The sequence below is a fragment of the Pteropus medius genome, unplaced genomic scaffold (genome assembly GCF_902729225.1).
Source record: "Pteropus medius unplaced genomic scaffold, Ma_sr-lr_union100, whole genome shotgun sequence".
Classification (NCBI taxonomy): domain Eukaryota; kingdom Metazoa; phylum Chordata; class Mammalia; order Chiroptera; family Pteropodidae; genus Pteropus; species Pteropus medius.
The window spans coordinates 27598899-27612768 of NW_024349801.1; the positions used below are offsets into that span (position 1 = coordinate 27598899).

The following is a 13870-nucleotide window of genomic DNA, read 5'->3' on the forward strand; positions in this document are numbered from 1 at the left end:
ACACAGTGGGACACATTCCGGTCCATGGAATACCATGCTGTCACTGACAAGGATATAGGAGGAAGATCTGTATTTACAGACACAGATGTACAGCCATCATCTACTGATAAATGAAAAAAGTTACAGAATAGGGCTTACAGGATGAACCTATTTTTATAAATATATAATTACACATGTGTTTATATGTGTATATATGTGTATATTTCTAAATATGTGTGTATATATATGCATATATGTGTATACATACATATTTATATATATGTGTATGTGTCTGTGAATGATGTACAGATACAGTTCTATTTACATGACATTCAAAAACAGGTAAGACTAAGATCTGGTGATCGCCCCTCAGGCAGGCGGGAAGATCTCTGACAAAGGTTCCAGAAGGGGCTGGCTATGGGATTATGGGTCCATGTATTTTGTAATAATACATGGTTGTTAAACTTAATTTTTTTTAAATTTGTAAAATAAAAATGTTTAAGTAAAGTATGTACGCACTCCATTTGTATGAAACATCTGAAAGAACTTTTTTAGCATAGTTAACAGCATCTCCAGGTAGCAACAATTGAGATGACTAATTTTTTCTAAGCTATGCTTATTTGAGTTTTCCAATTTTTTATAATGTTGACATAATATACAAGACTGTAAAAAAAATAACTTTTTAAACAAGACAGCTTTGGGGGCAGCCGTTCTCTAAGGAAATAACCTGTAGACTCCGTGGAGCCTCAGTAACCAGACTCATTCCACTGGGACTTCAGACACCCTTCCTGCAGACACAAGAGTGCCAGACAGAGCACAGAAGTCAAGGAGCTGGGCTGTGCCCAGAGAGAAGCCATGATGAGGAGGAAGAGGGTGTGGGGGCCCAGGGAGGTATGGAAGCCCTGGACCTGGGCAGGCAATTGAAGAGGCTCAGAAAGTGTAGCTTTCTGACCCAAAATGTGCCTGGGAGCAAGGAAGTCCCTATGGAGACCAGATCCTTATCCCCCACCCAGAGTCCCTCTGGTATCTCCTGCTCCACTCAGAGACAATGCAGTATCCTCTCAAAACCTGGGATACTTGCCACCAAATTGGGTCCCAAGCCCAGACCTGGGGAAGCCAAAATCAACAGCATGGCCGTGTCACCATCTCCTCCCAAGTCCAGGTACACATTCAATACTCAACCAGCCAAAGATCGTTTTGATAGAACTATAATTCCATCAGAATTAAAGGAAAAACATAAGATGATATGCAGAAGCTCTAATTTGAGGCAACTTCACAGAAACTCAGCCCCCAAAAGTATACTAACTCCTCACCTAGACTTCACTGTTCTGTTCAAGACATGTCAAGAAATTCTGAGTGTCATGTTTTGTCTGCTTCAAGGAAAACTGCTTTCTTTACTGACCCATTTATCATCCAAAAAATGTCACCAGAGATCACCAGCCCATCCCAGGGAGCTGCAGTTTCAGCATGAAGGCCAGTTCCCCAAAACGCAAGCACTTACAGAGCACTTAGTTGGCCCACATTCTGGAAGGCGAGCACCACCTCCACCTAATGAGGGCCTGACTGAGCTGGGCTGGGCTAGTGGCCCCGGAAAATGCCAAGAGGCCAGCTCTGGGGCCCAGCAACATCCATTCAGGTGGAAAGCAAAGAAAATATTGGAAATCAACCTTACCAGCCTTTGTTGGCAAAAAGATGTCGTTAGTCCAAGGGCCACCCACAGCAGATGAGCAGAACTGCAAGGCCACCAACGGGGAGATGCCCACCCCACCCAGTAAGTGCCAGGGTTCTGCCAGGTCTCCAGGTCTTAACCAGTTGTGAAGGAAACGACTCCTTTCCTTTTAAAATGAGTATTTGAAACTAGATGTTTAAAATGTACCATCTTCTTAATGTCTAGGATAAAATGCTAAGAAAGTGAAGAGAAAGGGGTACGATTAAGAAGACGGGAGCTCCGTGAGGGTTTCTGCACAGTCCGAGCCAAAGCAGCTCTTCACCACACAGCAGGGCAGGAAATTAAGGTGAGGGCCACACCTTTAATGTCCTTGAGGATAGAAAAACATGGTACTCTCATTCATATCAGGGAATACTAGATGAGAATCAATGACTTTAACAATCTGAAAAACCCACTGATTGGAGTAATGACACATAAAAACACACATGCGCATTAAACAGCCTAAAAACATACAAAGTTAAGGGGACAACTTGTCACTTATAAAAGAAGCAGAAAGCATTCAGTGCTGCAAACATCTCAGCTCTGGTAGAGGAGGTGGACTAGCACATCATGTGCTGAGAGGCCCAGGAAATGTACCTTTGATCCACACTGAAAACCTATCCAAGCTGTCAGAACACTAAGATGTTTGGCAAAGCCCGGCTAATAACAACTCTAGAAGCACAACCATGCAAATGTTTGATAGCACAGGAGTGGGGACACTGGCTGCCCAAGTGTTCTGCAGCCCTGAAGACGTGCAAGAATAATTTTCTACATATTTAGGCTGTAAGGTTTGAGGGAAAAAGCAGAAAACAAAAACAAACACATAGGATTTTTAAGTACCCAATAAAAGCACATAATGGAAGGATGGGCACCAGAGTGTTAACAAAAATTATTTTCTTAGTGTGAAAATATTAGATGCTTTTTATTTTCTTCCTTCTAATATTTTATATTTTCTGGAACAGAGAAGGGAAGCAATAATTAATATTAAATAAAAATAATTAATATTAAATAAAAATAATTAATATTAAACAAAAAACAATATGTTAAAAGGGAATCCTGCCCACCTGAAGCCAGAGGGAGGGAGCCAGTGGGTAGAATGAAAGATTCCAGAGTCTCCTAGCAAAGATCATGGGGAAGGCCACCATGACCCACGGGCATTCCTGGATGGGTTGTCTCGGGCCACAGCCTCGCTGCCACAGAATAGGCCCAGGTGCGATCTTCCACTGGGATGATGAGATGACCCAGGACAGGGCCTCAAGCAGACCCCAAAGTAAGAGATCAGGCAACTTTTAAGGGAAAGGGAGACAGACAAACACAGCAAAAGAAATAGCTCCTTGGGGTACTGCCCTGGACATCCAAAATGGCTCAGGGAGCTTCTCAGTGAGGCTACCTTCTGAAGCCACCCCACCGGCTCCAGCCTGGGTCATCAGAACACCTGTGACACAATCTCTCTCACCTCTGGTGATACAATTGGGAATATGCCCCAAGGCCCACAGTGGGATTATGGGGACAAAGGAGTGGGACAAAGGGTGGGACACAGTGCTAGCTGGACAGCCTCAAAACACACGGGAGGACATCTCACAGAGGGAGCCCAGGACTCACCATGGAGGCCAGATGGGAAGACTCTTTTTTTCACAATCTCTGGTGGCCCCATCTGGACCCACAGTTGCTGAACTGCAGCAGACACAGATGAAAGCCATGAGGTGGGGGATGGGAGAGTGGCAGTGTGAGCCCTGGTGATGTGGGGGCAGGACACTCAGAGGCTAAAGGGATGGATGATGTGGCAACCAGATGAGAAGCAGAACGATTAGTAAAGATAAACCAAACTGCATGGGATGCAAAGTGAGTCCGGGAGGAGCCATCAAGGCCCCAGACCCTCCCAGGCCACATGAGGGCCATGGAGCAGGTGCATAAACATATAACATGCAGTGGCCGGAGACCTGGCACCATGTTCTTATTCCTCTGCAGCAGACACAGAAAACTTCCTTACCTTCCTGATAAACAAGGCCATTGCTGTTCTGAGTTTTGACCAAGGAGGGGGAAGGAGAGCAATCATGCCACCTTGGGAGACCAGGTCCAGCCCCACAGAATACCCACAACTCTGCATGCACTAGGAAGGCTCACCAAGGCCAGGGCTGGAAACCACCAAAGGAAACACAATTGGGAAATAACAAATCCTAACCATTTAACTGCAGATGATCCCAGGGCTACGTGTGGAGCTCTTAAATGAGACCTCACCAAGAAAGAAGTCACATCAACAGTATTGACCTGTATTAATACTAATAAAAATCTCAAATACAGAATAAATTACTTGTTAAAAAAAATACTAGAGGTAACATAAAGTTAAGACTCTCAACTAGATTCAGGAGAAAATTAAAGAAGGCAGTGGCCCAGGTCTTGGGAAAAGCTGCATTCAAAAAAAGAAAAAGGACTAGAACAAAACAACTCCTATTTGCTTCCAACATATCCATTAAGAAGTATGATCTATGAATCACAAATCCTAAAACACAAGACAAGAAGAAAACAATCAGATGGCCTCTGACTGCTGGAACCTCACACATTCAGGACTCAGATAAACACCTCAGGGCATCAAAACAACTGTCCCCACAGAATCTTAGAAAGGCTGTCAAACCTGAAAGATAAGACAGCTGAAAGAGCAGCTTCCTTCGTGCTTTTGCTTTTGATGATGAATGATCGTTGCTGGCAGGTCTTTTACGTTACCTCTGTCATAACAGCTTAGTGTGATGAAGGGAATGAGGCACTGTTTGCCCTGCACCCCACAGGTAAGGGCAGCTGGAGGGCAGCTCAGGGCCTGGTGATGGCTCTCTGCCTGGCCTGTCCTGGCCAACTCTCACCATTGGAGACACTTGAGAGATCAAATGTCAAACCAAACTTACAGTGACCTTCACAGGACAGGACAGGACACTGAGCCAAAGCCAACAAGACAAAGGTGAAGAAGGGTAAGTGCAGATGTGAAAGCAACACCATACAGAGAGAAAAGACAGCAACGCACAAGAATGCAGCCCCAGACCTCACTAATCACAGCTCAGAGTGAGCATAAGTGTCACATGGCCACTAGAATAAGTGACAGCTCCCTTGCTTGCCTGCAAAAAAAAAAAAAGCTCTTGCCCTAGACCCCCATGGGGCAGTGCCTAGGCCTCCAGGCATACATTGGGGTATGGTGCCAAGCTGGCCACAGCCTTGGAGCACCTCGGAGAGTCAGTGCCAGAGCCAAAAGCCCAGTGCCTGGGAAAGGGTTAAACTGCACAGCTGGACCCAAGGGTACTGAGCACCAGGTTGAGGGTGACAGACACAGGATGCCTAAAAGAGCCACTGACAGCAATCTGCCAGGAAGTGGCCTGCTATTAGGGTCTTGTACTGTCCTTTCTTCTGCCTAGCCCTGAGCACACATACCCGCAACGTCATGGACCTCCCGAGGCCTCCACTTAGCTCCTCCATCTCCAGGCCCCATTTTACATATCCTATGCTCCTTGAAGCTCCCAACCCACCAGCCCAGAAGGCTGTCTGTCTCTCCTCTCATGTTCCTTCAGTGCAGATGCTGGGCCCCAGTAGTAGCTGCCTGAAGGCACTGTGTTCTGAAGCTGGAGAGGAGAGAGTACAGACTCATCACTTTTTAAGAACCTTTCAATTCTGAAAGAAAATGATGCCCTCTCTGAGAAAGGGACTGTCTCCGATCTGGAAAAAATATGGTAAAGGCTGCCCTCTATCTTGGAATGAATGAGGTGGGTCTGGGGAGTCTACCAGTGGAAGAAATAATCTTTGTGCTCACTTGTCCACCTTTTATCTATTCCACTAGCACACACACCCCCTTCTTGGGCACAGCACAAACCTGAAAGGCTGCCTTCCAGGACTCTCTCCTTCTCCCTAGTTCTCGAGGCCCAGGCAAAGCACAGAGGCTTTTCCACACCAATAGGGCACAGTCCCCCCTCACTTGGTGAAAACATTTTCTTACAAGATTAATTTGCGATGATAATCTTCATGTTCAAACAATGAGCTAAAAACAACCAAGTAAGAATAAACATACTAGAGCAAATATGATTTAAAATAAAGAATGAAGAACACAGGTCCAGGGTAGCCTGATGACTAAGTTTAAAAGGGAAAAAGAAAACGAAGAAGAAATACAACCCTAATAACAGGAGCTGTGCAACAAGGAAGGGGGCCAGACTGCCCTGAAGGGCACACATGTACTTGTCAGGGATGGTAGAGAAGGCTTCTGAGTGCCCAAGGCGTCTGATCTTCCAACCTGGAGTCCTTTTATTCCAAATCTGAATGGTATTTGCTCCTTCATCCAGCACTACCTTGGAAACTCAGTACATTAGCCTCCACTGAAAGAAGACTTAGCTTTACATAAAATGAAGATACACCATCTAATCTTACTAAGGAATTAGAAGATGAGTATTTGTTTTGTGAAAAGGTTCAGGGATCACCACAACAACTCAACAACAAAAGTGATTCATGCTAGAATAGCTTGTGCTTCACCTGACAGTGAAACACAATGGGGCCCAGCAGAATGCACAGAGAAGAACAGCTACAGCTTAAGTTTTGTCCATTATTAATTCATATAAAGATCTTGAGCAAAGCCTGTAGTTTCAGTTCTTAAGTTTCCCGACTGTGTTGATAGATAACAAGATGCAAAGGCAGAACACAAGAGCCACCTGGGTGACTGCAACTCACCCTACAGCTGACCCAGCATGCCAGCACTGGAATGGCAGAGCACCACCCAGGGCCTGCACCATCCAGTAGGAGCTGTTGGACTGGGTCAAAGCTCTTAACCTCACTTGCCAGGCATAACTTGTCCAGCTCCTGCTCATTTCATTTTTCTGGCAACTCCACACAATGGATTCTGTTACCAGCTCACTCTGCAAATGCAGAAATTTTGGCCAAGCAGTGGTAAAACTGGGATTCTGCCCAGCAATGTGTGACTCCAACCCCCGGGCTCTTAACCCCTCCCCCAGCCCACCACATTCCTGCCGGGTTGTATCAGACAGCAGGATGTCAGAGGTCTGGGCCTTCACAAACCTCCACAATCTTCTCTTCCTGGAATTCACCTCCCTGGGAGTCCTTATTACACTTTCTGAAACTCTCATCCTCCCTTGAAAAAGGGAAACTCTTTCAATTCTAAAAGATTCTGCAGAAGAACCTGTGGGCAATGCTCCATTATTAGTAGCAGCCGCAGAGGCTGAACTCCCTCAGTGTTGAGAGGTAAACAGCATTCCGAGCACTTTCTTCATTTCTTCCTCCGGAACTGCCCAGACTCTCCGTACCCGCCGGCGGCATCCTGGAGTAGCCTCTGCCCCACAGCGGCTGAGCAGTCCAATGGGGGGCACCCACACGGCGGGAGGTCGGGGCGTGGTGCTAGGGAAACTCGAAGCTGACCCAGGCGGAGGAGGTAACACTGGGGTAACACGGAACTCACTTCAGTGGAGGGGGTGACACTGGGGATACCCGGAACCAACCTGGCGGGGATGAAACTCGGGGGATGTGGCACCGACCTGGGGGAGGAGGTGACGACGTGGGGACGTGGAACTGACCCCGTGGGGTTGTTCTGTGACACTATGAGGGGACTCGGAACTGACCCGGTGGAGTAACACTAGGGGGTTGCGGAAACAACTCGGGAGCGGGGAGCCGGTGCTGGTAGGACGCAGAACCGATTCGGACGGAGAGGGTACTGGAGAGACGTGAAAACGACGCCGGGTAGGGTAAGGGTCCCAGATCGCGCCGACTGTCTGCCGCTCACCTGCGCGTGGGCCACAACCAGGCTCTTGTTGCCTTCGCCGTGATACCCCCATTCATTCTCGTCCATCTTCCCCTTGTCCATCCCCTGGTGGGGCTCTGGAGCCTCGTGGGACCGCGAGCTGGGGACTGCCAGTCCACCTGGGCACCAGCCGCCGCCACCACCGCCGCCAGGGGAGGAGCGCCTGTCAGCCGCCGCCTGCGCTCGACCTGTTGGCCAGGACTCGCAGGCGCGGGCAGCCGGAAGCCACGCCCCCGATAGCTGCCATGGCGGAGCCGGGCAACTTCTGGGTTCCTGTTTGCTTCTTCTCCATTGACCACAGCTGGAAGATGGGCCAGTGGCCATCTTAGGTGCTGGCATCGTGACTCACTTCCGGAACGCGGTCTTGACGACCGGAAGTGAGTTTTTAGCCTGCGCGCCGGAAATGAGGCAAGAGAGGCAAGGGAGGCGGAACCAGGGGCTGATCGGGTGGGGCGGGAGTGTGGATCCTAGTGGGGACAGGAGCTGGGGTCCAGGTGTACCTGAGGTCGAGTGCTCCCCTCAAACCGGGACATGGGGAGCAGGGGTTCAGGTGGGATTGGGTGGTCTAGGTGGTCCAGAGATAGGGCGTAAGGTCTGTCTGGATTCACTTTTTTGCATGTAGATGTCCACTTGTTCCAGAACCATTCTCTAAGCTGTTCCACTGATCTATTTGTCTATTCTTTTCCCAAAACCCTACCATCTTGATTACTCTAGCTTTATAGTAAGTCTTTAAGTCAGTATTCCCTTGGCTTTTTTTGCCTTATGGAAGAGATTGTAGAAGATTAGTATAATTTCCTTAAATGTTTGGTGTAATTCACCAGTCAGCCCATCTGGGCCCAGTGCTTTCTGTTTTGGAAGGTTATTAATTATTGATTCAAATGCTTTACTATCTAGGCCTATTTCGATGCTCTATTTCTTCTTGTGAGTTTTGGTGGATTGTGTCTTTCAAGGAGTTGGTCTATTTCATTTATGTTATAGAATTTGTGGGCATATGTGTTTATAGTAGTCCTCTGTTGTCCCTGGGATCTGTATTATTGCTTCATTTCATTCCTTATATTAGTAACTTGTCTTCCTGTTTTTCTTAACCTAGTTAGAAGCTTAGCAATTTTATTGATCTTTTCGAAGAACCAGCTTTTGTTTTAATTTTCTCTATTGAATGTTTGTTTCCCATTTCACTGATTCTACTTTTATTATTTCTTCTTCTTACTTTGGATTTAATGTGCTCTTCTTTTTCTAGTTTCCTAAAGTGAAACCTTCGATTATTGGTTTTAGATCTTTTTTTAATATGTATTCAATGCTATCAATTTCCCGCTAAACACTGCTTTAATACATACCACTTTTGGTAAGTTGTACTTTAATTTTCATTTAGTTCAAATTATTTTTAATTTTCTGTTGAGAATTATTCTTTGACCCATGTGTTATTCAAAAGTGTATTATTTAATCTAGACGTATTTGGGGATTTTCTGTCTTTGTTACTGATTTCTAGTTAAATTTCATTGTGGTCTGAGAACGTACATTGTATGATTTCTGTTCTTTTAAATTTGTTAATGTCTACAGTTGTCAATTATATCGTATCGACTGTTCATGCTGTTGAGTCCAACTATGTCCATACTCATTTTCCGTCTGCTGGATCTGTCCATTTCTTATAGAGGGGTGTTCAAGACTCCCAACCAAAATAGTGGATTCATCTATTTCTCCTTGTAGTTCTGTCAGCTTTTGCCTCACAACATGATGCTTTGCTGTTAGGTGCATATACATTGAGGACTGTTATGTCTTCTTGGAGAATTGACCCCTTTATCATTATGTAATTCTCCTCTTTATCCCGGATAACTTTCCTTGCTCTGAAGTCTTCCCTGTTTGAAATTAATATAGTTACATCTACTTTCTTTCGATTAGTGTTAGCATGGTATATCTTTCTCCATTCCTTTGCTTTTAATTTATATGTCTTTATATTTAAAATGGGTTTCTTGGAGACAACATATAATATAGTTGGGTCTTGTTTATTGGTCCACCCTGACAGTCTCTGTCTTCTAATTGATATATGTAAACCAGTGATGTTTACAATGATTATTTCCCGTGTTCTTTCTTCCTGTTTTGGTCTTCTCCCTTTCTTAGCATTGTCAATTGCATCTTTTTTAAAAACCCTTTTTAATGGTTGCCTTAGAGTTTGTAAAATACATTTACAACTAACCCTAACCAAGTCCACTTTCAAATAACACTATACCACTTCACAGGTAATGCAAGTACGTTATTACAAAATATTCGTAATTCTTCCCTCCTGTTCCTTGTATAATTGCTGCCATTCGTGTCATTTATACATAATATCTAGTTATCAAATATGCTATAGTTATTTTTAACAAACTTATCAGGTCAATTAACAAGAATTTTTTTTAAAATTATTTTATCTTTATTTTTCTCTAATGTTCTTCCTTTATGTGGATCTGAGTTTCTGACCTATATAATTTTCCTTCTTCCTGAAAGTTTTTAACACTTGTTGCAAGGAAGGTCTACTGGCAACAAATTAACTCAATTTTTGTCTAAGCAAGTCTTTATTTCTTCTTTGTTTTTCAAGAATAATTTCACAGAATACGGAATTCCAGGTTTTTTATTTTTTCCTCTCACCAGTTTAAATATTTCGCTCCACTTTCTTGTTTGCCTGCTTTCTGAGAAGTCGGATGTAATTCTTATCTTGCTTTGCTGTAGGTAAGCCTTTTCCACCCCCCTCTGGCTTCAAGATTCATTTTCTGCAGTTTGAATATCATATGCCTATGTGTAGTTTTATTTTGGCCTTTATCCTGTTTGGTGTTCTCTGAGCTTCATGGACCTATGGTTTGGTGTCTGACATTTTTGGGAGATTCTCAGTCATTGTTGCTCAAATGTTCTTTCTTTTGCTTTCTTCTCTTTCTGGTATTCCCATTATGTGTCTGTTACATCTTCTGTAGTTGTTCCACATTTCTTGGAAAGTCTCTTCCATTTTTTTTTTGTTTCTTTGTTTTATAAGTTTCTATTGACATATCCTCAAGCTCATAGTGTCTTTCCTCAGCTATATCCAATTTTCTAGCCCATCAAAGGCATTCTTTATTCTTGTTTTAAAATTTCCAGTTTTAAATTATTTTTTAGATTATTCCATCTCTTTATATTACCCATATGTTCTCACATGTTGTCTATCTTTTCCTTTAGTGCCCTCAGTATATTAAAGTTATTTTAAATTCCTAGTCTGATACTTCCAACATTCTTGCCATATTTAAGCCTGGTTCTAATATTTGCTGTCTTTTCAAAGTATGTTTGGTTTTTGTCTGTTTATTTTTATTATACCTGTTTTTCTGGAAAGCCAGACATGATGTACTGGAGGAAGGGAACTGCAGAAAATAAGCATTTAGTAATATAATGCTAAGGTTTCGGGGGGAGGGGAAGCATTGTATAGGACCATGCTTAATCTTTTATTAGTGCCCCTATACTTTTTTTTTTTCTTTTTACCCCTTTAGGTGGTAAAGTATGGCCAGAGGGGACTGGAGTTGGGTATTTCCCTTCCCCCATTAGTTACGCTGTGGTTAAATAGTTTGACTTGAGGGTAGACCTGGTTAAGAACAATGCTGTAGGGCATTTCAAAATGGTTACTTTTCCCCTTCTGTTGCTGGAAGACTGAGGGGATTTTTCTCCGGTATTCACTATGAGAACCTGATTGAGCTCCTGGAGGTAAAGCTCATATAAATGTGAGGGTCCCCCTATGCCTGGGTCCTCCTGGCACTTTTCTCTCTCAGATTGGTCCACACTAAGCCTCCAGCAATTTGTCAATTATAGTTCAGGTTTTCCTACCCAGGTACTACTTACAGCTACTCTGGTGAGTTGTGATTCTCTGTACTTGTCTGTCTCTACAATATTGGGGGCAATGGCATATGTTGTGACCTTACTTCTATAATGGATCTAAAAGAGTTGTTGGTTTTTCAGTTTGTTCAGCTTTTTATTTATTGTTAGGACAAAGTGATGGACTTCTAAGTTCCTTACTTCTAAGTTCCTTACATGTTGGACCAGAAACTAGTTGTAAGATTTTTGGTTACTGATTCAATTTCTTGTTATAGGTCTATCCTCTGGAGTCAGTTTTGATAGTCGGTATGATTCTAGTGATTTGCCATTTCATTAAAGTTATCTAATTTGTTGGCAGTTATATTGTTTTTTAATAATTTATGTAATGTCATTAGCAATGTCCCCATTTTCACTATTGTTTTCAGTAATTTGAATCATCTGTCTAGCTAAAGGTTTGTTGATCTGTTGACCTTTTCTAGGAAACTACTTTTGGTTTTATTGATTTTCTCTATTGAGTTTTCTATTTTATTCATCTCTGCTCTAGTCTTTACTGTAATTTCTGCTTGGTTTGGGTTTAGGTTATTCAATTATTTGGTGTATAGTTATTCACGGAACTCTCATAATACTTTATGTTTCTGTAAAATCAGTAATAATTTTTTCATTTCTAATTTTAGTAGCTTTTTATCTAAAGGGCTTGTCATTTTGCTCATCTTTTAAAATAAATAACTTTTGGTTTTGTAGATTTTCTCCATTCCCTATTTCATTATCCCCGCTCTAATCTTTACTTCCTTTCTTCTGCTTGCTTGGGGCTTTTTTCCTAGTTTCTTACGGTGGGAGGTTAGCTTATTGATTTGAGAGCTACTTTCTTTCCTCTTGATACCTTCTTTGACACTGATTATTAAGAAGTATGTTTCATTTACACATTTGTAAATTTCCCACCTTTCATTATTTCTGATTTTATTCCATTGTCACTGGACAGTAGAATTTGTATAAATTCAATCTTCAGTTTATTAGGACTTGCTTTTTTTTTTTTTTGGTTTAACATATGGTCTATCCTGGAAAATGTTCCATGCACTCAAGAATATGTATCCTATTGTTGGAATATTCTATAGATGTATTAGACTTAGCTTACAGCTCTGTTCAAGTAATCTTGGCTTATAGTCCTGTTGATATATACTATTTCATTTTTGATATTGTCTTGTTTTGTGTATTATTAAAAGTGAGGTACTGAAGTCTCCAACTATAATTGAACCACTCCCTTCAGTTCTGGCAGTTTTCGCTTATTATTGGGCTCTGTTGTTTGGTGCATATATGTATATAATTGTTAAATCTTCTGGGTGAATTGACTCATCATTACATAGTGTCCTTTCTCTCATAACAATTTTTGTTTTAAAGTCTATTTTGTCTATTGTATAGCCACTCCTGTTCTCTTCTGGCTAGTCTTTGCAGGGAGTATCTTTTTCCATTCTTTTACATTCAATGATTTATATCTTTGAATCCAGTGAGTCACCTGTAAATGCATAGTTTGGTCATGACATGAGAAATCTATGAGGTTTGGTAAGTAAATCTATCAAAGTTCTGAGTATCTATTATATGCTTCCATTTATATAAAGTACAAAAATAGGCACAGGTGACCTGCACTGACAGACTCAGGGAGTTATTCCTGGGAAGAAGAGTGGGAACAGAGAGTATGAGGGCTTTAGGGGTCTGCCTTCATTTGCTTCTCATTTGGACGGTGACTGTACAGTGTGTTCAGTTAGCAAAAATCCAGCCAGTGGACACTTGTTTGCATTCTTACATGTGTGCTGTACTTCACAACACTTTAGGAAAAATAAAGCAAATCTTGATTCTTTGAGATTGAGGTGAACAAAATGGATCCTGGTGTGTTTATGTGTATGACTGATTCCTGTTCTCCTCCTAGGAGGGCCATGCAGGGGTGTGCTTACAGTATCCATGCAGGGAGGCCTTTTCTGTGGGTGAGGTACTGTGGTATTGCCTCTTCCTGCTTGGGGGGATGGGGAAGGACTTCACCCCAGGGACCTGGTCTTACAAAGGCAGGCTAGGCTCATGAATGAACAAGGTAAACTCATAAGAGCCAATGTGCTTGCCCACAAAAACTCTGACAAAATGGCAATACATACTCCTTACAGCTTTGCTGTTTGGACACAGCTGAAAGGTGAGTACACACAGAAGCAAACCTGATGGCAGCCCATCCCTGCCAAAATCCCATGCCAGGTGATGTCAGAGCATAGGCACGTCTGTCTCTCAGGAGGTTTCCATGGCAGGAGGTAGTCCAGCACCTTGCCAGGGCCAGCAGACAGAGGCATCCCATTAATGTGTGTCCCAAGAAGCACTCCTAGGGTGGCCCAGGGAACTCTGTGACTATTGATCATACAACTGTGGTTCCTGTGTGCAAATCTAGACTGTACATTAGGATGTGCATGCTTTCCTGAATGCAAATTATAATTTGGTAAAAAGTTGACTTGAAAATCACACTCCACAGGACAAAGGCCCAGCTCCGTGTCCTGGTATCCCAGATCTTGGTTATAATGATAGCAGCAAGAACTGTATTAGCAACACTCATCCTCTGAGCATTTGCTGCA

At 43.0% G+C, this 13870-nt stretch overlaps 1 protein-coding gene and 1 long non-coding RNA gene across 8 annotated transcripts in view; both read right to left on the reverse strand.

Moving 5' to 3' along the window:
* The window catches only part of BICD2 (BICD cargo adaptor 2), a 100726-nt gene that overhangs the window by 32193 nt on the left and 54663 nt on the right, over positions 1-13870 (reverse strand). The gene's annotated exons all lie outside the window — the stretch shown is intronic.
* Positions 440-7577, reverse strand: LOC120622761 (uncharacterized). 2 transcript variants are annotated; one of them, XR_005658544.1, is made up of 3 exons: positions 7446-7577; positions 3290-3361; positions 440-2940 (listed from the first exon to the last, which is right to left on the reverse strand). It is a non-coding gene; the product is annotated as an uncharacterized LOC120622761 (long non-coding RNA). The 2 variants fall into 2 exon arrangements; XR_005658543.1 differs by having other exon boundaries at positions 440-2973.